This window comes from Labrus mixtus, chromosome 17 (genome assembly GCF_963584025.1).
Source record: "Labrus mixtus chromosome 17, fLabMix1.1, whole genome shotgun sequence".
Lineage (NCBI taxonomy): Eukaryota > Metazoa > Chordata > Actinopteri > Labriformes > Labridae > Labrus > Labrus mixtus.
This window is the reverse complement of record NC_083628.1, coordinates 17,601,443-17,628,968: the sequence shown is the minus strand read 5'-3', so window position 1 is coordinate 17,628,968 and position 27,526 is coordinate 17,601,443.

Below are 27,526 nucleotides of genomic sequence, written 5' to 3'. Positions count from 1 at the left end.
GAAAACAAATGCTTGTATTTGTTTTACTGACACCAAAGTGGACCCTGAAACAGATGCTTTAAGGAACCTGACACAGAAGAGAACTCAACAAAGTCAATCTCACACAAAAACGTCTCTAAAGGTTAAAGGTAATAATGGGACATTAGACCACGAGTGACAGTGGAAGAGAACGAGTCACAGGTAGAGAGAGCACTTATTCACAGGAACCAATGAGCTTTGAGCTGAGAGGTGGATGGATTAGATATATAAATATGAACGCTGACATCAACATTTTAGAAATTAAACCATGTTAGTGTCGGAGTTATCTTCTGACATTTAGAAAACAAAAACAAACAAAAACCTGAAACCAACAAAGAACCTCTGAACATCCACCTCGACGATGAATGATCATTCAATAAAGGTAATATCAGCACTGTGTGTGTGTGTGTGTGTGTGTGTGTGTGTGTGTACATTTGAATGTCAGGTACCGTCGTGCTCACATTAACCCCTGATGATCCAGTTTACTGCTCGTCCACAATCTGGATTGCTGCTCCATTCATCATTACTGAAGACACACACACACACACCCTGCTCACACCTCGCCCCTCCATCCTCGCCGTGCGTCCCTGATCCATTCATCACCGGGCGGTCGCTGACAGTGACGGATGGGTCAGCCCGCCATCGCCACTCTCCCCGCCCAGGTCTCACACGGCCGCCGCCGCAGACTGACAGCTGGAGCAACATGTCAAGTGGTGGAGAGACTGCGGCCATTAATAACCTCCGTCACATGACCACCTCGACTGGGGGGGGGGAGGGCGTCAGGCCCGGGAAGGGAGGTGTCACGGCGAGCTGGGGGGCGACAGTCATGGACGCCTGATCTTTAATCAAGTGCCGGGGATGATGGGTAATGAATATATCGCTCACAAATTGGAAGGTGTTCAGCAGGCGGGGGGAGCAGGGGAGGAGGGGTGAGATGTGATGACCCATCTGTGGCTCAGAGACCCCGGGGGAGCGGTCCTCTTAGTGACGACCTGCGACTCGCCTGAGCACGTGTAACCACTCGTTCATTCAGTGATTAAATCAGGACAGGATCCTCTGGGCCCTGAACGCACCACCAATCTGAAACCCAGAATATTTAAAGAAATCATTTGCTGCTTCCTGGTTTTTTATTTCCCTGAACACAAAAACCTTCATGTTCAAAATGTCGGCGTCTTTATCAGCATCTGGTGTTTTCTTCGTTTTTCCTCCGTTCCTCGATGATCAGCTGATTTATTCCCTCACTAAACGTTTACCTCCAGTTTATGGTCTCAGTGTGTAGTTTAAGTCAATACAGCGTGATGTTCATTTAGTGAATTATGGTCCCATTTAGAGCCAACGATACCAGAAAGAGGGGAGGAGTTAGGGGCGGGGCTTCCTGTGATTGACAAGTCACTCCACAGGGACCTGAACATGTCTACTTCCATTGTACTAACGGACTGATTCACTCAAAATGGACCAGGTCTCTCATATCTTCATAAATTGTTCCTCATGTTCTCCCTCGACGAGGAGAGAAGCTATCTGCACCTCCAGGGCTCGATCACACAGAGACACATCGCTAGAAAAGCGGCGCAAGCAGAGCCGTTGTTTCCCTCTGGTACAGCGAGCTTGCCGGGCGCTCTTCTCTGCTGCTGCTCAACTTGTTTTCTAGCATTTTTTTGGCTTTCTGAGTTTATAAAATGGTTAACTTTTCAGAGTCGCAGTAGTCGTCGATGTCACTTTAGGCCAAAGCAGCAAATAAAAATTCCAGAGAGAGCTCTCCGAAGAGATGTTAGAATTCAAACTGTTTTCTTTGTTTTTTTAATTTCATGTTCCTAAAACCTCCAACAGCGAGAGCTCTGCGTTTGCAATTCATCTATTTGTACGATTGGGCCTTCACTCTGCACAGAGCTGCTCTCTCCACTTATTTGCACAAAGCCAAAATTAGCATCCAACGTTACATCAGTTTCTGAAATACAGGCGCAACTTGCTAACCATGCTAGCAGTAAAACAGCTGACAATTTAAGATTATAGTCCTCGCCTCCCTCCAGCTCCACCCTCTCATCATGGTCTCTTCTAGATCCACATAAAAACAAGATGGCAGAGTTTAAAAAGCCAAACTAGTCGCTGGGTGATGTCACAGATGCTACCTCCACTTCAGAATACGGTCTATAAACTAAAGAGTATCAGTTTGAGGGGTTTTAAATGTGGTCTCCTAAATTAACCTTTAAAGGAGCGGCCTGTTTGAGTCTTCTGTTGCAGATGAATTCATGTTGAGACGATTGAACTCTCCTGAGGACCAGAGAGCAAACAGAAGAGCGTCCTCCCGAGGTCAATAACCGTGAACGAGCACAAAAAGACAATCAGTGAAATCAGGGAATCACCTCGGCGCGAGCAGAGAGCTCTGATCTGACGTCCCAAGTTTAAAGCTAAAGGAGCATTATTGTTTAATTGACTTTCACCCGTCCTTGTGCTCGCAGCTCTCGTATGCAGAGCAGGAGAGACGTTTATGATCCTTTAATCCAATTCTGCTCAGCAATCAAAGATCCATGAATCAGGCCCATTATGAGCGGACCTGTGGCCGGCCAGGAGGGGAGGTATGCATGTCATTATGGGGGGGGGCTGTGCCATAACAAAGCTGCTTTTAATGAGATTCCACAAAGCTCCAAATCAGGGTTCGTCCCAGCATGCATCCTGGCTAATTCACTTAAAAATAATTCATTCTGTAACTGAGGAGAAGGAGAGGTTTGTCCTCTTGACGACCACGCTTCATTTTCAACCTTCACAGAGGAGGAGGAGGAGGAGGACTCAGCCGATGAAGAAATATCATTATCCATGAGGGGATATTAGAGGAGGGGGGCAGAGAGAGAGAGTGATTAACTGAAACGTCCTCGTTGTCCCCGGACTCTCAGATGCAGATTTGGCAGACAGCAGCGAGGATGACGAGAACAAGTGGTCGTGTAGAGCTAATAAAATCAGATCATATAAGGCGCTAATGCTAAAAGAGCTAACTGCTGCAGCAACACAACATGCAGTGTTCAATCACTGATTTATACACATCATCTACACACACATCATTTATACTGTGTGTGTGTGCTGTGAGGACCCATCAGACTTCAAACACACAATCTCCAGTCCATCAGTCAGAGAGGCTTTAAACTGCGCGCACACACACACACACACACACACACACACACACACACACACACACACACACACACACACACACACACACACACACACACACACACACACACACACACACACACACACTGTTCAGTTCATATTTCTCCTCCACAAACTTAACAAACTTAAACTCCCAACTTTGTGAAGCCTTCATTAATGTTTGTAAGATTCTGATCTCACTTTGTAATCAAGTCCAGAATCAGATCCATCAAACTGAACTTTGTTTTTTAGAGTCATGAATCTCAATCAGAGGACGTTAAATCTCCATCAGGTTAGAAAACAGACCGACGTCTCTCTAAAGATCACAGACTGCATCTGTCATCTCTTCAACACAAACACTATTTATTTACCTCTGTTTGTTCTCATCATAAATGAATTAAATCTTTCTTCTCTCTCTGACAGAACACACAACTCTAAAGCAGCTCTGTCTGCAAAGTGTCCTCACAAAAGTTTTAAGATTTATCAGGGATCCATCTCTTTAACATCGTATCAAATACGGCACACATTGACTGTCAGACCACCAGCAGCTACAAACCCACACATCTGTCAGACCACCACAGCAGCTACAATCTACACATCTGTCAGACCACCACATCAGCTACAATCTACACATCTGTCAGACCACCACAGCAGCTACAGTCTACACATCTGTCAGACCACCACAGCAGCTACAGTCTACACATCTGTCAGACAACAACAGCTACAATCTACACATCTGTCAGACCACCACAGCAGCTACAATCTACACATCTGTCAGACAACAACAGCTACAATCTACACATCTGTCAGACAACAACAGCTACAATCTACACATCTGTCAGACCACCACAGCAGCTACAATCTACACATCTGTCAGACAACAACAGCTACAATCTACACATCTGTCAGACCACCACAGCAGCTACAATCTACACATCTGTCAGACCACCACAGCAGCTACAATCTACACATCTGTCTGACCACCACAGCAGCTACAATCTACACATCTGTCAGACCACCAGCAGCTACAATCTACACATCTGTCAGACCACCAGCAGCTACAATCTACACATCTGTCAGACCACCACAGCAGCTACAATCTACACATCTGTCAGACCACCACAGCAGATACAATCTACACATCTGTCAGACAACAACAGCTACAATCTACACATCTGTCAGACCACCACAGCAGCTACAATCTACACATCTGTCAGACAACAACAGCTACAATCTACACATCTGTCAGACAACAACAGCTACAATCTACACATCTGTCAGACCACCACATCAGCTACAATCTACACATCTGTCAGACAACAACAGCTACAATCTACACACATGATTTAATCCAGTAAAAGTTTTAACTCAAACCCATCACATCCATAAAGATCCACGGACTGATTCAAATTTAGCTTCCCTGTTTCGCTGACACCTTTAGTAAACAATTGACTTTCCATTTGTTTTGTTAAACTCGTGGTTGGACCCTGAAACCCTCCTGAACAGTTTACAGTGACCGGCTTGTTGCTTCTTGAATAATTGTTGTAGCGTTTTCTTTTATGATTTTATAAAATGTAAATATTGTCCTTCACATCTGGTTTTCCCACGCTCATCGTGTGTCGGCGTCTTCCTGAACGTGGAGTAAATAACTTCACAGTGTCTGCAGTGGCATTTGATTCGTCTTTAATTGATGTACTTTTCTTTAAACTGAGTTTTTAAAGCTTCACAGTTTAATGCGATCCTTCCTGCTTTAACGAGACGATAATTCAACGACAGATGTGACTCGATCACGCAGGGATCGGCGGGCGGGCAGGCATGAAGGCGTCCTCCTGTGAAATCTCAGACAAAGTGGAACACTTAGTGAAGAAAGGCGACGGTCTGAGCGCCGTGTGGCTCAGAGATCACACCACCTGTCAGAGCGAGGCGGTGGGCGGGGCTTCTTAACCAAAGCGCTGACTTTCTTTAACTTAACTCTCCCATCTGTTGAGGCTCCATTGTGTGTTCAGTAATGCAGCTGCAGCCCTCCTCCATCACTCCTCCTCCTCCTGCTGTTATTCAAATACTGTTACTAACCACTGATTTATTCATTGGCTTTAAACAGACACACCCCTCTCTCACACACACACACACACACACACACACACACACACACACACACACACACACACACACTGCTCCCACTCCTCCCTCTCTCCTTTTACAGCTCGACACATCTCATCCTCCCCTTTATGTCTGTCCGTCAGACCTCCCAGCATCCAGCTGTCACTCTGACCTCGGGCCGCACGACTCCACTCCACACACGGACGTTTTTAACCAATCAGAAGAATTTGACTAATAATGTCTCCGTGTGCAGAATGGATAAACAACTGTCAAGGTTTTTGATTTTTTAAGTAAATTAAAACCTTCTCAGAACATTTTTGTGAAGATTAAAATATGATTATAGAAGCTCAGTTGCACCTTTTAAAGTTCCAATCAGTGAGATGTGAAATGATAAAGTGATCTTACTATATGATCAGACATTAAGGAAACATTCTATGTTGAAGTGCTGGCTTCTCTGACAACAATGCAGCAGCCAGTATGTCCTCCTTCTAACTTTAGATTCTGGTCCTGAATGCTCTGGATTTGTTTGGACCAGAGAAGGTAGGCGGTTTTAAGGCACCCCCACACAGCCGTTTTGGACGCCCCTCGGTTTGTCAGATATGAGAGCAGTTATCAGGTCAACAGGTGTTGCAGCGATGGAAGCGGGCAAGAGAAGTGGTTCAGATAGAAGTGATTGTACCCGACCTAAAAAGCCTCTGCATGTTTCTAATAAGCTCCACGAGCAGAAACGTGATCAAACTAGGATCAATATTGGAGATGATTTTGAAAAATGGAGAGAGGTTAGAACACAGAAAGGTTTACAGACCGATGCAGAGCTGGATAAACACTGAAGCTTCAGTGTCCCCCACATGGCAACCTGCGTGAGCATCGACTCTAGAGAGGAGGGGGGAGGGGGGAGACAGCGCTCTACAATGTTTAGAATCTGGACTGCAGTAGTTTAGTGTGTGTTCAGAGGATTAAAACTGTCCTCATATCTGTGGTCTTCCACGTTTTTTTGTCAATAATTTTCTATGGATTCGTTCCTCTCCAACAAATGAGAAAGGTTTTTTATTAAGTTTCTGTACCTTACTTAGGTTTATTTTTGGGCTTTTTATGACTTTATCACAGAGATAGGACAGTTGATAAGAGAGAGAGAGAGAGAGAGGAAGGGGAGCAGGGAATGACGCCAAACGAGCCACAGTTCAGATTCGAACCCAGGCCGCCCACTTGAAGGAAAGGAAAAAGTATGTATAATTTAAAAAAATAGATTTGTGGACACAACTTCTCAAACCACTCAACTGTTGGTAGATAAAGTTGCATTGCGAGTAATAAAAGAAAGTCAGAAGAAAGAAGATTATGAGGAATAAAAAAAAAAGTATATATCTCTTTTTCTGCAGCATAAATTTTGGTAATTTAAGTGTTCTCTCTCTCTCTCTCTCTCTCCCTCCCTCTCCCCCTCTCCCTCTCTCTCTCTCTCTCTCTCTCTCCCCTCTCTCTCTCTCTCTCTCTCTCTCCCCCCTCTTTCCCCCCTCTCTCTCTCCCCTCTCTCCCCTCTCTCTCTCTCTCTCTCCCCTCTCTCCCCTCTCTCTCTCTCTCTCTCTCTCTCCCCCCTCTTCCCCCCCCTCTCTCTCTCTCTCAGGTTCTCCTCCTGATGAGCTCTTTACCAGCTCAGACATGTTGTCCTCCTCGCTCCCCGCTGCGTCCTCTTTGTGGCTGATTTCATGCCGTCTTCACCTCGCTCTGTTCTCTGACAGCAGCAGCCGTCAGTCGTCACGGTGATGGCGGGGGGGCCTGACAGCCCATCGTGTTCCTTGCTGCAGTTATACGAGACAGATACCGCCACTTAACGCTGCCGCCGCAGGGAAATATTGCCTCTTTTATGACGGAGGGTTTAAGTGATGAGTTAGAGTCGTGGGCCGTGAAGCCTGGGTCACACCCCCAAAGCATGGTGGGAATAACCCGTCAGAGAGGGCGGAGTTGTGGGGGGGGGGGGGAAGCCCACCCACAGTCCTTTGCAGGGTTTTAACTCCAGCCTCATTTTTGTTATGCAGCCCCCCCTCGTCCTGCGGGGGGGGGGCACTTTTACAAGCCCCCCCCCCCCCGAAGTCTGATGATAAAGGCCTGTGTTGCTGTTTGACTGCACACGGCGAGCAGTAATAAAGTGAGCCATTCATCCCCGACCCCTTTCACAGAGTCACAGAGGGAGGGGGGGGGGGGGGGGCGTTTAGGGTACCCAAATCCAGCTGCATTGTCTTTAACTGAAGATGAGATGAGATCTGTGCATGTGAAGCTGCTCTTCTGTCTGTTTCCTGCAGGTTCTCTTGAAGCTCTGAGATTATGAGGAGGATTAAGAGGATGAGGAGAGAGTCGGAGCACTCAGAGGCCTTTTGAGCCGCAGGAAGAGGTCTGACTCGGAGAGAAGAGCCTCGCCTCCAGAGCTGTTAAGATACCAGCGTTTCAAACTTGGATATGATCATCATATAATGATATCAAGACCTGTCCGTAACCATGGCAACTAAATTTTAATTTATTGGTCTTAATTACCAAAAATTGCAGTAAACTCCTGCAAACAGGGTGGAAGTGGAAAGACTTTACATGAGCGTCTCTGTGTAAACATGAGCCCTCACACAGAACACTTTTTTCACTGATGTTACTCGTTGCGCCTCCCTCTTTAAAGACTCAGTGTGCATCTGGTTCTCAGTGAAGGTTGTTGATGCTCATAAATACATGATGGCCGTCCGTCTCCGAGTGCTGACGGCTGTACAGTCTCAACAATAATTGCTGTGATGTTTTAGGATCATCTCTGCAGTCTTTAATGAGGAGTTTCCTCATCGAGCAAAATGACTTTTTAATTCATTAGTAATATCAGAGTAATTAGTAACTATTAGCCGAGAGAGGGGACAACAGCGAGGGAGGCGGCTTATCAAAAGCAAATTAAACATCATCAACACACTAATGTGGCTTTGATGGTCTTAACTAATGACACGGCTCGCTCTCAGCCTGAGTGGCCCCATTAAATCAGCCTGCAAGACCTAATGCAGGGAGGTGTTAACACATCGATTCTCTTAATCTGTTCAACTGCATCAACACTCACAACTGTGTGTGTGTGTGTGTGTGTGTGTGTGTGTGTGTGTGTGTGTGTGTGGTCACTGTCACACACTGTATAACTGCAGAATTTTGGGGAGAGCGACCTGATGGCGGAGGGTGAGTAAGGCTGGTGTCCGACAGGACGGCCATCTTCAAGATCATTTTGGGTGATTTAAGTGTGTGTGCGTGTGTGTGTGTGCGTGTGTGTGTGCGTGTGTGTGCCCATGCAGGGGTGGGGGGTAAGGTTGTCAACATTTTTAAACATGTGTTTTAAAATGATAAAATCTCATCAAAAGTTGCAGACAAACTCCTGCACACTGTTTTTTTTACTGTCAAGTTTTTGTGCAATCTAGACAATGGCCGCTCTTTTAGTTGCCATGGTATCGAACAGGTATTGATATCGTTTGATTTTTAATCGACTCATATCAAAGTTTCAATTCTGGTATAAAGACAACCTTAGCGTGGGGGGGGAGGGTTTCTTTCCAGCTAATTACGTGGAAATGAAGACGACAATAAAGCATCTGCTCGTCATTCATCCTCTCTCTCGTCTCCCTGCACGTCGTGACAGAGTGATGCATTGTGGGTGAGTGGCGCCGGGAGCCGAGGTCAGCTGAGAGCAAACCGATGAATTTATAACTCTGACTTTTCACTGCAGGAGGGGGGGGGGGGCATTGTCCCTTGTGTGCCCCCCTCCCCTCCTTCTCTGTTCCACCTCAGAGACTAGCACTTATTCTAAGAGGACCCCGGATCACCACTAATACCCCCGCCCCCCGCCCCCCTCTCCTCTGTTTCCATCCGGAGGACACAAACCAGCAGAGAAACGCCCCCCGCCCCAGACTGTCAGTGAAGTCGACATGATTTCAGACTCGCAGTGTAAAAAGTTTAACTCAGACGGTCTGTTACTTCAGTAAATCTCACAGAGAGACAGATTATTAGTCTGATATTTACAAATCTCCAAAAGGCTCCAACAGCACAAATACGGACCAGAGGTTAAAGGTCAGGGACTGAATCAGCTGAGGTGATACCTAGCAGACACCTAGCAGACAGATGTGCGGCTGTGGCTCAGTTGGTAGAGTTGTCACCTCTCAACCGGAAGGTCGAGGGTTCGATCCCCAGCAGGGGGATGTGTCCTTGGGCAAGACACTTAACCCTGCATTGCTCCTGCTGCTTCAGTGGCGGTGTATGAATGGGATTAGTTACTTCTGGATGGATGATACTACATAGCAATCACTACCATCAGTGTGTGAAAGGTGTGTGTCACCTGTGGTGTAAAAGCACTTTAAGTAGTCAGAAGACTAGAAAAGCAAGTCCATTTACTATTTACAGCTAGCAGCTCCCACCTGTCACTCAAAGAGGCCACGCCCCCTAACTATACATCCCTTTAAACCTTAATAAAATGTAAACAGGTGAGTTGTATAAACATTCAGCCCGTACAGTTGAAGAGAGAAATGAGCTCTAGAGACTCAAACTGTTTTTGTACCAGGATGTAAACATGTTTATTTTAACATAGAGCTCTATGGAGATTGACTCACTGCAGGAGACAGACTCTAGTGGACACTGGAGGAACTGCAGATTTGTTTGCAGTTCTGTATTTGCTTCATTTTTCAACAGACTGCAACAGACCATCACATCTCTCCTCCTTACTCCTCGTCCTCCACCTGATCCTGCTGTCCATCACTCCTCCTCCTCCTCCTCCTCTGCCTCCTCCCCTTCCTCCTCCTCCTCCTCCGGCCCTAATTAAATGTGCACTTCATTAATGTAAATTGGGGGATTTAATGCCCTTGTTGAAATTCTGCAGAAAGTGCGGCGTGCTGGTGAAATGCAGCCGCGTCGTTGTAAATGCGATTAGGGAGCGAGCGGTGGGAACATTACAATGATAATGGTTGATGTTGGACCCTGACAGGCATGACTATTCAGGGATCACGTCAGCCTGCACATGAGCCTCAGGAAGCCCTCCAAATTAGTTTAATTTGCTAAATGGGAGGGATTTGAAGCTTTTAGCTCGACTGTAACAAGACAAGAATACATTGAAATGTTTCTCTGCGCTCATTAGCATAAAACAGGAGCCGGCTCATCTGCATTCACAACAGGAAGTCCACTTCTTCTTCTCCTCCACTCGCCGTTTGATTCCTCGTCTATGAGATTAAATTTAGATTCTCCCTCTCAGAACAAACTCGGGTTTTAAAGCAGCTTTAATCCTTTTAGGGGAGGGGGGGTTATTCAGCATGATCTAATCAAAGACACCAATTACAAGATGATTCAGATTAAAGTCCAATAAGTGTAACGAGGAGGGGGCGGGGCTTAACGATCCACAGTGACACATTCAGGATGTGGAAATGTCAGCGTCGCACACTTTAAATAACACGGCAGGTTAAACACACTGTGTCCTTTCTACAGCCCACCGCACGCTGACATCACTGACCTCAGGGCATTATGGGTAAACAGGGTGGGGGGGAGGGGGGGGTGAATGAAAGAAAAGGAGGAAGTGACTTTTTAATTCCCTGGAAAGTCTTCAGACTGAAGTCAGACAGCAGCTAGACTCCATGAATCTTATTTCTGTTAAACTCTCAGATTATTTTATTTATAACAAAAGAAAAACATAAAACACAAAAACAAACGCCTCCTTTAATCTCTCTAGGGTTATACAAGTGAAGAATATTTTGTGATCTCCCTAAAACATAAAACAATATATAAAATATCTGTTTTAACGTTGAATTAATTTAGACGTTTTTTTTAATTCAAACTTTAAAGTTTCCCTTCATATCTTTTTATTTTGTCAGTATTCAAAGTGAGCGTTACAGTTCTCAGTATCTAGCACAGATAAAAACATTTGATCCAATCAGAACCCTGAATGTCTCACTGTGTTTGCTGTCCTGAGTGTTGCCCTGCAGGCTTTAAGAAGAATTCCTTTAAATCCTGAGAGGTCAAACTCAGGGCCAAATACCCGCCACTGATTTTGATTAGAATAATAAGAACACAAATATGATCTCTAATTTCCTGTTTTGTTATATTTAACATTCAGAAACTCAAATCAAAAGTTTCTTAAGTCCCTGTTATTATATCATATTAATATTAATTACATTTCATTGAACAGTCTGTAATATGTTTGTGAAGAGAGTTTGGAGAATAAATAAATTCATCAATAAAAACAGGAATCGGTTAATATTCGAGTTTGATTTGTTTCAGTGAAAACTTTTTAAAATGTCACTTTGTTAAGACTCTTCAAACAGTTTCCCAATCCCAGGAACTGATCAGTTTCTTTACCCTAACCTAAAAACAACGGATATCATCTACCGCAGAATCGGCCTCCTGCAGTTCTTAGAGAGTCCTGGGAGCAGGACTTTTGGAGAACACGTTTCCAACAGTGAGAAACATTTCAAAACTGGTCCCTTCATCATCTTTATGTTCCCGACACTGCGTGCTGCAGTACAAGCCCACTTCACCAACGCTAAGCTAGCTCAAATATATCCCAATCATTGTGATGCTAACCGCTGTAAACATGTAAACATAAGATCTGGACATGCCCGAGACTCGCAAGCTTGTGGTCCGATATATTTAATACTCTCGACAGGCTCTCAATGTGACTTTCAAACCAAACCCATAACTCAAGAATAAAAACTATCAGAAGAATCCAGGATGAAATGAACGGGAGTCGTTTTCTGAAACAGCTGATACAAACAAACAAACAAACCAGTGTAAATGAAAACAGCTGAGAGAGATCCAGAAGATTCTCTTTAGACCTGGACGAGGCTCAGACTGATCAATGAGGTGATATTTACCTGATGATGTTTTAACCAGCTGAGCGCGGGGGGGGGTGCTGCCCTTTAATTACTCTGCTTCAGTGTAATTAAGGTGTCCATCACAGAGCCCCCCCCCCTCCCCTCCCCGTGCAGGAATAATGAGTTCACCTTTAACGCTCTCCCTAACAGATCAACAACATGTTGGACCCTGAACGCATTGCCCAGCTGATGGATCACCTGCTGCTGCTGCAGCCAATCACATCCATCCAATCGCATCCAGCCAATCACATCCAGCCAATCACATCCAGCCAATCACATCCAGCCAATCGCATCCAGCCTATCGCATCCAGCCAATCGCATCCATCCAATCACATCCAGCCAATCGCATCCATCCAATCGCATCCATCCAATCGCATCCATCCAATCACATCCATCCAATCGCATCCATCCAATTGCATCCAGCCAATCACATCAAGCCATTCGCATCCAGCCAATCGCATCCAGCCAATCGCATCCATCCAATCACATCCAGCCAGTCACATCCATCCAATCACATCCATCCAATCACATCCAGGCAGTCGCATACATCCAATCACATCCAGCCAATCACATCCATCCAATCACATCCATCCAATCACATCCAGGCAGTCGCATACATCCAATCACATCCATCCAATCACATCCAGGCAGTCGCATACATCCAATCACATCCATCCAATCACATCCAGCCAATCACATCCAGCCTCTGTCTTCCCGAGCTCAGATACAAATTAGAAAACTTTATTAACTGTTTCGACTTTTCAGGAGCAGCCAGGCTCCGCCCACTCCTCAGACTGAAGTATCTCAAATGAATTAGAGGTTACTAAAGTTCAAACTGTTTGATCAACATTTTAATGGGTCCAATATTTCTGCTTCTTATGAACAAACTTCTGCAGAACATGAGACGATCTCGGACTCTCAGGCTTTTTGGGGGTGACACCTGAGCTGCAGGTCGGACTTGAACCCAGGCCGCCCACTTGGAGCCTAAAGACCTAACGGCGAGGCCATCTGCTCTCCGAGCTTCTCAGGCTCTTTAAGTGACTCGTGAAAGAAATTTAATGCGTGTGTGTGTGTGTGTGTGTGAGGAATATGTGTGTGCGTGTGTGTGTGTGTATGTGTGTGTGTTAGTTAAACCCTGAACCTGTCAGGTGGAGTCGTCTTAATGGAGCGGCTCTGAGGAGGGTAATTGCTGCAGTATTGTTTCCGTCTGATTGGGACCAAGTGTCCCTGAGGGGCTTCCATCCTTCATCTGCATGCCCCCCCCTCCTCCTCCTCTAACCCCCCCCTCTAATCCGCTGTGTGCTCAGCTCTTTAGAATAAATCAATGAGAATACATGATTGTTTAATGATTTCTGTTCGACCACCGCTGCATGATTTAGAATGACTAATTCCACTTTTTAACATCGATCCCCTGCTCAGGGAGGGGGGGCTGCGAGGGGGGTGTGGTGAGGTGGGCGGGTCCACGCTGCATTTACAAACAGCTCAGAAAAGAGGAGCGCTCTGAAGGTTACAGAGAGAGGAGGTGTAAATAAAAAGATGAAGAGGAGAAGATCACTTAGAGAAACAAATAACTCAGTGAATAACTTTGATTGATCGTCACACTGAGAGTATCTCTGACACACACACACACAGGGGTCAAAGGTTACACAGGTTTAGGCTCATTGTGAGGCTCATCAGCACTGTTTGAGTACCAAAAAGAGAACACAGAAAAGGACCGGAGAAGGTAGGCGGTTTTAAGACACCCCCACACGGCCGTTTTGGACGCCCCTCAGTTTTCCAGATATGAGAGCAGTTATCAGGTCAACAGGTGTTGCAGTGATGGAAGCGGGCAAGAGAAGTGGTTCAGATAGAAGTGATTGTACCCGACCTAAAAAGCCTCTGCATGTTTCTAAAAAGCTCCACGAGCAGAAACGTGCTCAAACTAGGATCAATATTGGAGATGCTTTTGAAAAATGGAGAGAGGTTAGAACACAGAAAGGTTTACAGACCGATGCAGAGCTGGATAAACACTGAAGCTTCAGTGTCCACCACATGGTGACCTGCGTGAGGGGGGGGGGGGGTTTGACCTCAGGGATCCGCTCCCTCATGTGATCCTCCGACCCTCAGGTTAGAAAACTTCACACAAACTTCAGCCCGAGACAAACTTCACGACTCTCAGAGATTATCGTCTAAAACCCCTCAAGTGATTCATGAGCGCAGATATATAGATGTAATTAGATGAATCAATGACGCCGATGAAATGTGAATGATTAGAAAACATCCGAGTGATTCAGGAGGAGAAGAGAAACGTGAGAGTGGAAAAGAAAAGACTTAAATCTGTGAAACGTATTCATCAGACGGAGGAAAGTCTGCGAGGAGACAAGAGAAGAGATTACTTTAAATTACACATCTTTAACTCAGCTTTACACACACACACACACACACACACACACACACACACTCTTATTGTAGCCCTGCTTCTGTTTGAACAGCTGGAGTCAAACACAGAAGAATACTTGCAGTCAGCTGTGTGTTTAACATCCTGCACAGAAGAAGAAGAAGAAGAAACAGAAGAAGAAGATTTAGAGTCAGAGTCAGATTTACAAATATATGAACCCATTTATAGAGTAGCTTAAACTCACCATTCAATTGTCAGCTTGCAGTTTGACTACTGGTTGTGTTTCATATCTCATATCAGCATTATTTACACACACATAGAGGTAAGGTGGATATTTGGCCAAGGAAGAACGTTAAATTTATAGCGCCTCAGAATCTTTTTTCCATTGCAATTCCACAATTCATACTCATTCAATAAAAATAAAAGTAGGCCTATACTGCGGTGTATTCATGGTCTTACCTTTACTTGTAAACGAAGTACATTCACCTATCCTTCTGGACTAAAATATCCGTGACTTTGTTGTAAAAGTCCTCATTATCTTCTTTTAGAATAAATAAATAAGTCTTCCATTATTTATCACTCCACATTTTGATTGAAAGTCCAGTTTTGAGAAATCTTTAAGCTTAGATATAATATCTTCCTCTTCCATTTTTGCAATCAGAGCCAAATTTTTAAATAAAAATTCTACATAGAAGAGGAGCTCGCCCCCTTCAGTTGAGGCAGAGGTACTGGCTGCCTCACCTCATGCTTTTTCAGTGCGGTTTTATGTCAAATTAGACTAAATATGTTATAAACACACGTGAAATACATTACTCATTCTATGAAAGTGAAGGACGTATAATAAAAGTGTCTACAAACATTACATTGGTGACAAACAGTAAGAAAGCAAAAGGCATACGCTCTGTCCAGTTTGTGAGGGATTGCGCAATCTAGCGAGGCACAACTCGTCCTTGCCTCACCTCGCATGTCTCTGTCGGAGCCGGCCGGAAATGTGCAAATTCAGCAATTTTCATCGTGAAATGATTTAAATTTTTGGAATCGTACAGAAATAACATTTATAACACAGATCAGTAGAATAATATATATATTTATTTTATTTAATCATTATTTGTTTTTTACTTTTGATGATGACAGGTGAGGCTCTGCCCTCCCCTGACCGCACGTCTCTGGTGTTATATAATCATGTCATTACAGTTCAGAGCTTCATTATTGTTTCATCATTTGAACTCATCTCACTGTTCCAGAAAGTACCAGTCAATTTAGCTTTAATGAAACCTCTCAGTCAGTGTGTGTGTGTGTGTGTGTGTGTGTGTGTGTGTGTGTGGCGTGTGTGTGTGGTGTGTGTGTGTTTGTGTGTTTGTGTGTGTGTGGAGCAGGTCGATATCTCTTCAGCACAAACAGAACCCGTAGCTCTTTAAAGGCTGAGACGAGTGTTCAGAAATCTGAATCTTGGAGGCGTCGATGCTGCAGCTTCACTGTCTCAGATCATCAATGTGTGTGTGAGTGTGTGGGTGTGTGTGTGTGGGTGGCGGTGGGGGGAGGGGGGGGGGGTGATGATTAACTCTGTTTCAGGTTCTTTATTCTGCCTGGAGGAATTCTGGGGACACACAGCAGCTGAGGCCCTACCTGGAGGACTAAAGCCTCCGTATGGGGCGCAACCTCAGACTGTAAATATTAAAGGACGAAGCCTAAATGACATCCCCCATCTGTTCCTGCAGGGGGCGCTGGAGTCCCATCGATGGTGGTCTCCATGCTGGAAATGCTGTCTCAGTCAACCTAACAACAGACTGAGAGCTGGAGCTGAGGCGGGTTTTAAACCTCCTGACAAACCGTTACACCGCGTCCACCTGTCAATCAGGTCAGCTACACGCCTTATTGTGAATAACTCTTATCCTTCATCAAATCAAAACTGATGAGTCATCAAAACATTCACCCCCCCGTACAGTGTGTGTCGATCGAGACATGAGCTAATCAGACCTGTTTGTTTTTTTGAACCAGGCTGTAAACATGTTAATCTCTGCTGTAAAAACAGACTTTTTAGAATGGGTGTGTATGTGACTTCCTGTGCTTCTGCAGCCAGCCTCTAGTGGACACTCGAGGAACTGCAGGGTTTTACACTTCATATTTTTCCACCATTAAACCCCACTTTATCACATCTCAACGTTTTGTATGGTCTCGTATTGTATCACATGGTGGCCCATCATATCATATATTATCGTATTTTATACGTCAGAGAGTCTCTTCTTTCTTCTTTGAAGAGAACGTCCCAGTATGGTCTCTGGTACTTTAATGTGGCACGGTGTGTTTGAAAAGACTAAATAGTTGCCCCCCCTTTAAATTTTGAACTGATTGAAATCTAAACTCTGAAAACATGAGCAAACTACTGTTCCACTTACCTGTATTATTATTTTATCACAGAGTATTTTGTGTGAATGTGCTTCGAATGGGTGATGGTATTCCTGCTAAACTCAGCTTCGTCAGCAGAGGGCGCTCTAAGCTGTACACTTGATTGAGCATCAGTAGCTGACGCCGATAGAGCAGAAGTAGTCGTCAGTGTGTGATGAATGAGTTTCAATGTGATACAGAGAGAGAGCTTCTGAACAAAACTGTATATTTCATATTTCTTACAGGTAAGCTGACTGTAATTAACACCCTGGTGATCGACAACAGTAGTATGTTTTGGCAGAGCTTTAGTTCGTCATTGTGACATTAAGAGAGATGGAATTTGACCGAGGTTAAGAGTGTGAGTTGCTGCGTATGTGTGTGTTGCCGTGAATGTGTGTCTAAGATGCCGGCTGCTGATAGAAACAACTCTGGTTGCTAAATACAAAGCTAGTAACTTTACGAGCGTGAAATAACTGTTTAGAGCCATATGGTTAAGACATCCAGAGGGAGAACAAACTGTGTGAAGCATGATAAACTGAGCAATTGGTTTGTGAATGTGAATTAGCTGTTAGTAATGTCAAGCAGGCTAAGTTAATATGTACATGCTAATTCCCGCTAATATGCTAGCGCCGCAGCCTGCGTTATGTCGTCTCAGTCAGTGTTATTCCATCCCGGTCAAGTTTAAAGGAGCATTTCTGTGTAGTTTGATAAAAAGAGTGTTCAAGACTCAGTGTTGAAATATGTGTATTAAAAACAAGTTATGTTAAGATAAGATAAGATAAAATAATCCTTTATTTATCCCACAATGGGGAACTTTACAGTGTTACAGCAGCAAAGAGCAAAGATGGCAAACAAAAAGTGAACACAGTACAATTTAAATAAAAAAAGAAAAATTAAGAATGTACAAAAAAATAGATAGATACTAAAAAATAGATTTTAAAAAATGAAAAATAGATCAGCTGAGCTGCAGTTTTGACAAAAATGTAGTCAGAATATTCCGTGTAACACAGACATGCACACAGTGCACATAAAGTATAACACGTTATTGCACAAAGTGGATTTGGTAAATATAATATAACATTAATATAACATTAATATAGCATTATTATTGCACACTATACTATATTATTATTGCACACACATTATTGCATTGAATTAGTTCATGAGCATAATTCATAGAGGTTAAAAAACAGTGATAAAAAGAGAGAGTAACAAGACAGTCATACAGTTTATTCTGAATTAATGTGGACTAACCACTGTTATTTTCATGGCTTTCATGGCATTTGTGTTCATGCAGTACTTACCTGTAATATACTAAAGGAGTAATTTGACAAGTTAATTTGATGTAGCCATAGCTAGTCTTACTTACCTGTATGCCCTGTAAAGGTATGGTTAATATACTGTATTTGAGTAATTAGCCTGGGTATTGTGACTAGGTAACCTGTGAAATGAGGAGCGAGTATGGTACAGTGGTTGACATGTCTATGTTCAGTGTGTGTAAGTGTTCATGTGTATTCTAAGATGTAGTATGGTTTAGCCCTTGTTTATGAAGTATTAAAGTAATAGCAAGGTAGCAGTATACAAGAGCTGACGCCGATAGAGCAGAAATATAGTCAGTGTGCGATGAATGAGTTTCAGTGTGATACAGAGAGAGAGCTTCTGATCGAAACTGTATATTTCGTATTTCTTACAGGAAATAAATGTGTTGCACCGAGAGTGACGTCGCTTCATTCTTAAACCTGTAACATTAACACCAGGAGGGTTTACTGGTTTCAGAGCAGCAGTTTAAAAACTTACTTTTAGTGGATCCTTTGGACCTGTTTCCATCGTTGTCTTCCTGCTGTCACATCGACAGCCCTTAAATAAGACAGAGACAGATTATCATCGTCTGACGCTCACAACAAAAACTTCATCATTTAAAAACCAAACACTGAAGCTGCTGGTTCAGAGATCAGACGGGTTCAACGTGATCACACTGTGAGAAAGCGAGCAGCTGTTGATGTGACGACACTGACGGATACTCAGACTGGTTTCCAGCTGTGTTATCTGCTGCTTCCTCTCACACACTGGTGATTAAGTGTGAGACTCTTTACACTCTCAGGACAATCATTACTCTGTTATCAGCTGCAGCCATGACACAACGCTGAGTTCCCATGAAGCACACACACACAGGAACACAAGTGCAATGAAAGAGACCAAAAAGAAAACTCACAAAAACCTGCATAAAAAAACGGTATGAAACTCGACTAAACTAAGCATGAACAAATCTGCACACAAAAAGGATCGAGACACAAAGCAACCCAAACGACATGAAAAGAGGTTAAAGAAAACAGGAAAAGAACTGCAAAGAACGGGAACCAACGCAAAAGGACAAGACTGCAAACAAAAAGGACCAAAGCTACACAAATGGACACAAACTTCATAAAAATCGACAAAAGAGGGATCCAAACTGCAGACAAAAAAAATCAAGACTGCAGAAAAATAATTATCTAGACTACACAAAATTACCCAAACGACAAGAAAAGTGTTAGACAAATGCCCAAAACAAGAAGAGTACTGCACAGAACAAGAACAAGGCGGCACAAAAAAGATCAAAACTGCAAATAAACAGGAACACAGGTAAGGACACAAACTGGATAAAATGGACAAAAGATGCAGAAAACAGGAAATAAACTGCACATAATAAGGACTTATGTTAGGTTAGGAATTATGTTCCGGGGTTCGATTTCACTCTTTAACAAGTTACTATGAAGCTGTTGGAGTTTTCTGCAGTCTGTCAGTCAGAGAGAGAGCAGCAGAAATGTGTTCTAATGTTTTATAAAGTCTGGTTTTGAGCAGCTCTGGTTTCTTAAGTCTTCAGTTGGTATTAAAGCCGAGGCCGGCCTGGAACAAGCGGAGCGCTCACCGCTCCAGACGGCGGTGTGTGTAGTTTTCCTGCGAGCTAACATTGAGTGTGTGACAGGCGAGAGGAGTGAGGAGGACAGCTTCATCTGTGGGAGACGGACGGAGCAGAGTCTATAAGTGAATGTAAATGAAGCAGCCTGAGCCAACAGCGCTCCTCTTTCTCTCTATCATGAATAAATATTAGAGGTTCTCACTCTCCCACACGGCGCCCACACATTCCTCACTTCCTGTTGCTAACCCCCCCCCCCCCCCCCCCCCCCCCCCCCCCCGGCATCCTGGTCCAAACATGGAGGGAGAGGGGAGGTGTGTAAACACAGAGTCATTAACCTGCGACCCCACTGGACGACATGATGATGAGACGAGGAAGGTGTCAGGAGGAGACACACTCATCAACCTGGATTTACCTGAAGACCCCCCAGCAGGTCTGTGAGGGGCTCCAAACAAAGGGGGTGGGGGTGGGGGGGGGGGGGGGGGTCTGAAATCATGGACATGATCAATAACCACGAGCAATCGGCCCAGTGTAGAGACGTCAGAACAGAACAGGGGACAGTCGGCTGATGACAGATCTTAAAAGAGAAGAAATATGGTTGCTGGATGTCACAAAAAAGAAACATCTGTGTTAACTTCTGATGTGAGAGAAGAGGTGGGGAAGAGATGTATTTATCAGCAGCTCTTCTGAGAAAATAAATATCTGGACTGTGAAAGCGGGTGAGGGAAGACCAAATTCTACAATTCACTTAGCAGACGCTTTTATCCAAAGCGATGTACATCAGAGAGTAAGTACAACACAAGCAAGGATCTAGAAAAAAGGGAACAATGTCAGTAAGAGCAAACGATCAGCTTTGAGTCCGATTGGACACACAGGTGCTGACAGGAAGTGAACAGAGGCAAAGCACAACATTGACAGCAGTTCTTGAGAGCTCCAATCAGTATAGAAACCATCTTATGAGTCGTCGTTATCAAACAAAAACAATCGTCACAACCATCATCATCATCAATGATATCGAAACCATCATCATTAAGTTAGTAGGTGTTCATAAAGAGCTGGGTCTTTAGATTTTTCTTAAAGGTGCAGAGGGACTCTGTAGATCGAATGGAGTTTGGAAGTTCATTCCACCACCGGGGGGCGACAGAGGAGAAGAGTCTAGTCAGAGACTTAGGACCCTGTTGTGAAGGTTGGATCAGACGCCTTTCATTGGCAGAGCGTAGTGGGCGAGAGGGAGTGTAGACCTGGATGAGAGAGTTAAAGTAAAGAGGAGCCGTTTTTGACGCTGTTTTGTAAGCGAGCAGCAGAGTTTTAAATCTGATGTGAGCAGTAACTGGGAGCCAGTGTAAGGAGATGAACAGCGGAGTGACAAAGTGTCTTAGAGATAAATGTGCAGCAGCATCTCATGAGTGAAGAGACGTTTGGTTGCCAGTTCTTGTGAGAGAGGAAGAATCTGAGTTTCCATGAAGTCACAACAAAAGAAATGTACGCGGTAACATCTCGTGCAGGAAACGAGATCTTTACATTGCCAGATATAAAGAGAGGAGACACGTGGAGGGTGTCAGCTCGCGTCAGGAGGGAGGTATGTGTTGCCAGATCTGTCAGGAGACAATGTACCCGTGTTGTCGAGGTTGCCAGATCTTGTGAGGAAAGAGAAATCTGAGTTTAAAGCTCAGCAGATGTTCTGATGTTTCCTCTCAGGTTTATTCCCCCTAACGTGTTAAACGCCGATGCAAACGATGCATTCAATGACCATAGTTGAATTGATTGCTGCTAGACGCCGACATGTTCCATATTTCTGCGTGATGAGTTGCAGCAGACGGGGGAGAAAGTTGCGGGGGGGGGGGGGGGGGGGGGTGATTTGAGCGCGGCGTCTCTGGTGACACGGTGCTGTCTGTGCTCGCTCGGAGCTTTAATGGTTTCTCTGTCGGGGAGAATGGAGGGGGATAAACTGCACTCTCCAATCCCCAGACCCATTTAGGCAGCAGATGAAAAGGCGGACGGACAGCCTCAACATGTTCCTCCTCTGTGAGCGAGCGGCGGCCGGCCCGTAAACAAAACACCGAATATCCAGTGCATTTCTGACAGCCACTTTTCAGCTGACACTCCACATAAACACGCCGTCGACACCGCCGCCGCTGTCAATCACGGCCCGGCCTCTGACAGCACGCTCATTCACATCAGCAGCTGGAAATCATTACGGCATTATGGGAACTGTAGTCATTATTTAGAACATGATTAAATGTTTCTCTGTCTATTGACTCGCGGCGCTGTGATTTATGCATTTGTTTAGTCAATAGTGGAGTTGAAATGATGTCATTAATTATGTATGGAGCCTCCCCCCTCCCCCTCCCTCCCCCTCCCTCGCCCCCCCCTCCCCTCACCCTGACAGATGTAGGAGCAGGGATCATCACAGTTTAGGGAATTGAACGGTCCCTCAATCCATCTCCAGCTCCATCTTTAGGCTCTTTATCTCCCTTTTATTCTCTCTCTCTCTCTCTCCCCATCTCCCTCTCTCTCTCTCCCCCCATCTCTCTCTCTTTTCATGCTAACAGGGTTTCTGCAAAGGTGAAGTGTTAACAACATGATTAACAAACACTCGACACTGAATCTCTGCTGAGAAAAACAGCCAGATATGAAGCTTTGAGAAAGTCATTATTTATGACTGCTCACAGAGACGCTGAAAGGTTGTCTGCAAAACTAAACCAAATTCCCCTCCCAGAAATGAGATCTTCATTTTCTGCAGGATATTTAAGGAACGCCCTTTGTCTCTATGAAAACATTAGTTGCCTTCTCGTCGACTGAAAGAAATAGGAATGATTAGCTGTTTTAAATTCAGATTAATTTGGTCTGAGTACAGAGGGTCGTTAATCTACAGGTTTTTATTCGCTCTCTTATTGTTCATGTCAACGGGTCTTCATGCTCTCTCTCTCTCTCTCCCTCTCTCTCTCTGTGGTCTTATCTGGAGGTCAAAGGTCACCCACAGCTCTCCTGTCAGCGCTCCTCTGAGTAATTTCCATTTTAATGTCACACTTCCAATCTATCAGACGGTGACGGACAGCCCACAGAGGGTTTAAGTCTTGTCCCCCTGGGGCTCAGAGCCTGTGAACGACAGATATCTGATTCTACAGCTGCTTCACTGTCTTCACCTGCAGGACGTACCTGTGCAGAGAGGGGCAGACTGTTTCACAGGCTGCGTATTCAAAACTCCACAGAGAGCTGCTCTCTTAATGTCCGCACACTGCGCTTTAACACAATCGTTCCTGTAAGAGTTTAACTAGTCCAGATGTTTGTGTTTCATCAGGCTGAGCTGATCCCAGCAGAAGATAATCGTCCTTTAGATCAGCTCCTTCATAACGTCTCATCCTGCTGTCGGATCTTCATGTGGGTAGGAGTGTGTAGGTGTGTGTAGGTTTGTGCAGGTGTGGGTAGAAGTGTGCAGGTGTGGGTAGGTGTGTGCAGGTGTGGGTAGGTGTGGGTAGGAGTGTGTAGGAGTGTGTAGGTGTGGGTAGGAGTGTGTAGGAGTGTGTAGGTTTGTGCAGGTGTGGGTAGGAGTGTGTAGGTGTGGGTAGGAGTGTGTAGGAGTGTGTAGGTTTGTGCAGGTGTGTGCAGGTGTGGGTAGGAGTGTGTAGGTGTGTGTAGGTGTGTGTAGGTTTGTGCAGGTGTGGGTAGGAGTGTGTAGGTGTGGGTAGGAGTGTGTAGGTGTGGGTAGGAGTGTGTAGGTGTGGGTAGGAGTGTGTAGGTGTGTGTAGGTGTGTGTAGGTTTGTGCAGGTGTGGGTAGGAGTGTGTAGGTGTGGGTAGGTGTGTGCAGGTGTGGGTAGGAGTGTGTAGGTGTGGGTAGGTGTGTGCAGGTGTGTGCAGGTGTGGGTAGGAGTGTGCAGGTGTGTGCAGGTGTGTGCAGGTGTGGGTAGGAGTGTGTAGGTTTGTGCAGGTGTGTGCAGGTGTGGGTAGGAGTGTGCAGGTGTGTGCAGGAGTGTGTAGGTGTGTGCAGGAGTGTGTAGGTGTGTGCAGGTGTGGGTAGGAGTGTGCAGGTGTGTGCAGGTGTGTGCAGGTGTGTGCATTAGCATGTTATGTTGATATTTCATAAACAGAATGATGTTTTCCACACTGAGAGCTGGCTGTTCCACTAGCTGCCCCCCCTCCTGCCTCTGTGTGTGTATTCGTGTGTATTTGCGCGCTCCACTAACTGTTCATTTCACTTTGCAGCAGTGATTTATGGGCGCCGGTGAGCGTGGGCGGAGTCTAATTGAGATGACAATGTCTGTTTCTCACACAGTCTCTGCTCGTCCAGATGGGCTCACAGATTAATGCTTAACGAGCAAATAATCCATGAAATTAATAAAAAACTATTCTTCAGCTCTTCATGGAGAATAAAAACAGCCAGAGTGTGTTTGTGTGTGTGCGTGCGTGTGTGCGTGCGTGCGTGCGTGCGTGCGTGCGTGCGTGCGTGCGTGCAGCTCAATGAGCAGGAGCAGCATCATCCATCAGAGATCTGTCTCTGTGTGTGTGTGTGTGTGTGTGTGTGTGAGATTGTAAACATCGGGGAGGACGTCTCTGCAGCTTTAACGTCTCCATAGCCGCCCTGTGATCGCTGCACGACCATAGACTGTCTGCACGCCACCTCTACCATCTCCGTGCTCTAATGAACCTGCTGCATTATGTTTCCTGTTCTCCAGTATGTTCTTCTCCACTCTTTAGTTCACATTGAGATTCTGTTCCACTACACGTAGCATTGATAGAAAGACAACTATTCTCATTATAACATCGTATTGAGGACTCTGTTACTTTATGCACCCCTTCCATGTCGTTTATTTTACGTCATGTCTTACCTCAGGAGACCCCCGACCCCCCGGGAACCCTCACTCCTCTCCAGCCCCTCCCTCTTTTCCAAACATTGGAACGTTTTTCTTCATCTTTTTCTGCCAATTCTGAAAACAAGAAGTGACCCACTACTGGGCGTCTAGGACTTCTTCTTTTGTTGCCGTGGTAACAAACAGGTATTAATGTTGTTAGATTTTAACTAGAATGATATCAAAGTTTAAAAATCTGGCATTGTGACACACGCAGACATGAGGGAGCTGAACCTGCGAGCACGTGACAGACGACAGAGGGACATTAACAGAACGCCCCCCCCTCTCCTGAGTGTCCGACTCTATCCACTGTCCCGTCTAATAAAAGCCCAAAAATACATCTTTTAAAAAAAACAGGAGCTGCTGCACGTTACCATGGTTTTTTAAACGTTGTCTTAAAACTCCTGATTGTCTCGCTCTGTGTACGACGTCTCTATCATGAGGGACAAACAGACGGTGTGTTCACACACTCGCACTGAACTCCTGACCAGAAGTGAAAATCTCCACAAAAAGTTGAGCATGTGAAAGCAGCAGCAAATATTCAGGCGTGACCAGGTGATGGCAATGACAGAAAGCGTTGATTTAAAGTCAAACTGTCAGCAGAGAGTCGGACTCTGGACGTTTTCAGAGTGAAATCAGCCAATCAGTAGAAGCCGTCGTTCAGACAAACGAAGCCCCAGAACAATAATCTACATCCAGTTCAACGTCAGACTTCTGCAGGCGTCATCTCAGCTCTCACGTCTCTGACACCGACACACACACACTGAATGAAATGTGCTCTTCTTAAAGCCAGGAGCGCGCTGAGACGTGGTGCGATCAGCGATAAAGCGGCAGACGTGATTTAGAGGCCTCGTTAGAATACCTGAGAGGTAGACATTAGGCTTTAAGTGTACTTGAGGAGATGGATGTGAGCCCAACACAGACGATGGTTAAAGAAGAGGCCGTTAATCGATTGACAGAACTCGGAGGTTTTCATCTCAAAGCAGCAGCTGCTCTCTCTCTCTCTCTCTCCCTCCTGTATTGATTTTTACATAAGAATTCATCTTTCTGCATGAGAACAAAGACCCATACACTTTGTTGAACAGCCTGGGAGTGATGTGTGTGTCTGCAGGGTCAAAGTGTGTCTGCTCTGATCAACTGGGTGACTTTCATCTGCAGATATTTCATCACACTGTTTATCTGATCTGACCTGCATGCCCAACATTTCACACATAACACATTAACCCGGCTGGGAACGACACGCCCACAGAGCAGAGAGGAAAGTGTCTCATCATGTGAGAGGTGTCACAAATATTCAACATGTTGTTTACCTCGACCACAGACAGGGCACGCACGCCCTTGTTGGTTTACATCAGGTTTATGTGAGCTGAGAGGAGTTTGACTCTGAGGGAGGACGTCACTGCAAGGAAACTTAATCCACACTTTACCCAGAACAGACTTTAGCCGCCAGCGTCCTGTGCTCGTCCTCTCCTTGTTCTGTGATTATGTTGAACTACATGTAGCGTTGATATAAAGACACTGTCATCATGGTGTCCTGAAGTTCCTTCATCCATCTTTTTAAGTCTGTCAGGGAAAGTCTCCCGCTGTGAAGGGAACAAGAGAGAGAGAGAGAGAGAGAGAGAGAGAGCAGACTGAGAGGCTCTGGTTTGTGTTGGACCAGCAGACCCTGACAGAGTCTCATTCACACAGCCTTTTTGTTCCTCTAATACCCCCTCTGTCTCTGACCCCCGCCGCCCCTCTGTCTCTGAACCCCCCCCCCCCCCCCCCAGTCTCTGGTCCATGCAGACCTCACCCCAACTGGGCCTCTTTGTAATCCTATAAAGTGGAAAAACACCAATTTGTAACAGTTTGTCTCACAGCAGGTTTGGTGTTAAAGAGTTAAACAGCCGCCATGACACCCAGCCCACACACACACACACACACACACAGACACAGACACACACACACACACACACACACACAAATGCAACACATGTGGATTCATCCATGGCTCCTGAGAGAACACCTGAGAGAACACCTGAGAGAACACCTGAGAGAACACCTGAGAGAACACCTGAGGGAACACCTGAGAGAACACCTGAGAGAACTCCTGAGAGCTCCTGTAGACTTCCCCCGGTGCACAGGTATTATAAACCTCCTCCTGACCGTCTGATGGAGTTATTGATGTGAAGTGATCTGATGTGCCGGGGAGGCGGGGGGCGGGTGATGGGGGGGGCTAATCGAATGAACGTCTGATTTAACAGCCAAAGTATTTTCCTCTGCGTCTTCAATCAATACTTAAGACTCATAACGGGCGGGTCAGCGGCGGAGAGATCTCCATAATCGATGAGGAAAGGTTCTCAGGTTCAGCAGGTTACCTTCCCTTCCTCCTCCTCGTCTTCTTCTTCATGGACTTATTCTTTGTCAGGGTGTCTGTCAGATCAGGAAAAACTGCAGGGGCTCATAGGGGGCGGGGCCAAGTCGCTTCATTCACTCTGAGGGTCCCTGCTGTCCGAGCTGACCCACATGTGAACTGTTGTCACCTCGTTTTAAGAGAGGTTCACTCCATCACACAACTGGTGTTCATGGTGGGCGGAGTCTCTCTGCTTTAGGGCCTGTGTCCAGAAAGAAGACGAGGAGGATGAGGAGGACGAGGGGAGGATGACAAGAAGGATGCGGTTAATGAGGAAGGCTAGGATAAGGAAGAGGAGAGGGAGGAGGAGGATGAGGAGGACGAGGAAGATTAGGAGGAAGAGGAGGAGGAATGTTCAAAATACTTGTGAGTTGTGAGGGAGCGTCTGACACAGAGATTCTCCGCTGTGTGAGCTGCACGTGAGAGAGGAAAGTTGTAGTGTGTCCGCTGCCTTCCAGCTGTAAACAAACACTCGTGTCCTGATTGTTTGACTTGTTCTCTAATTACTTTAACGAGGACGAAGAAGC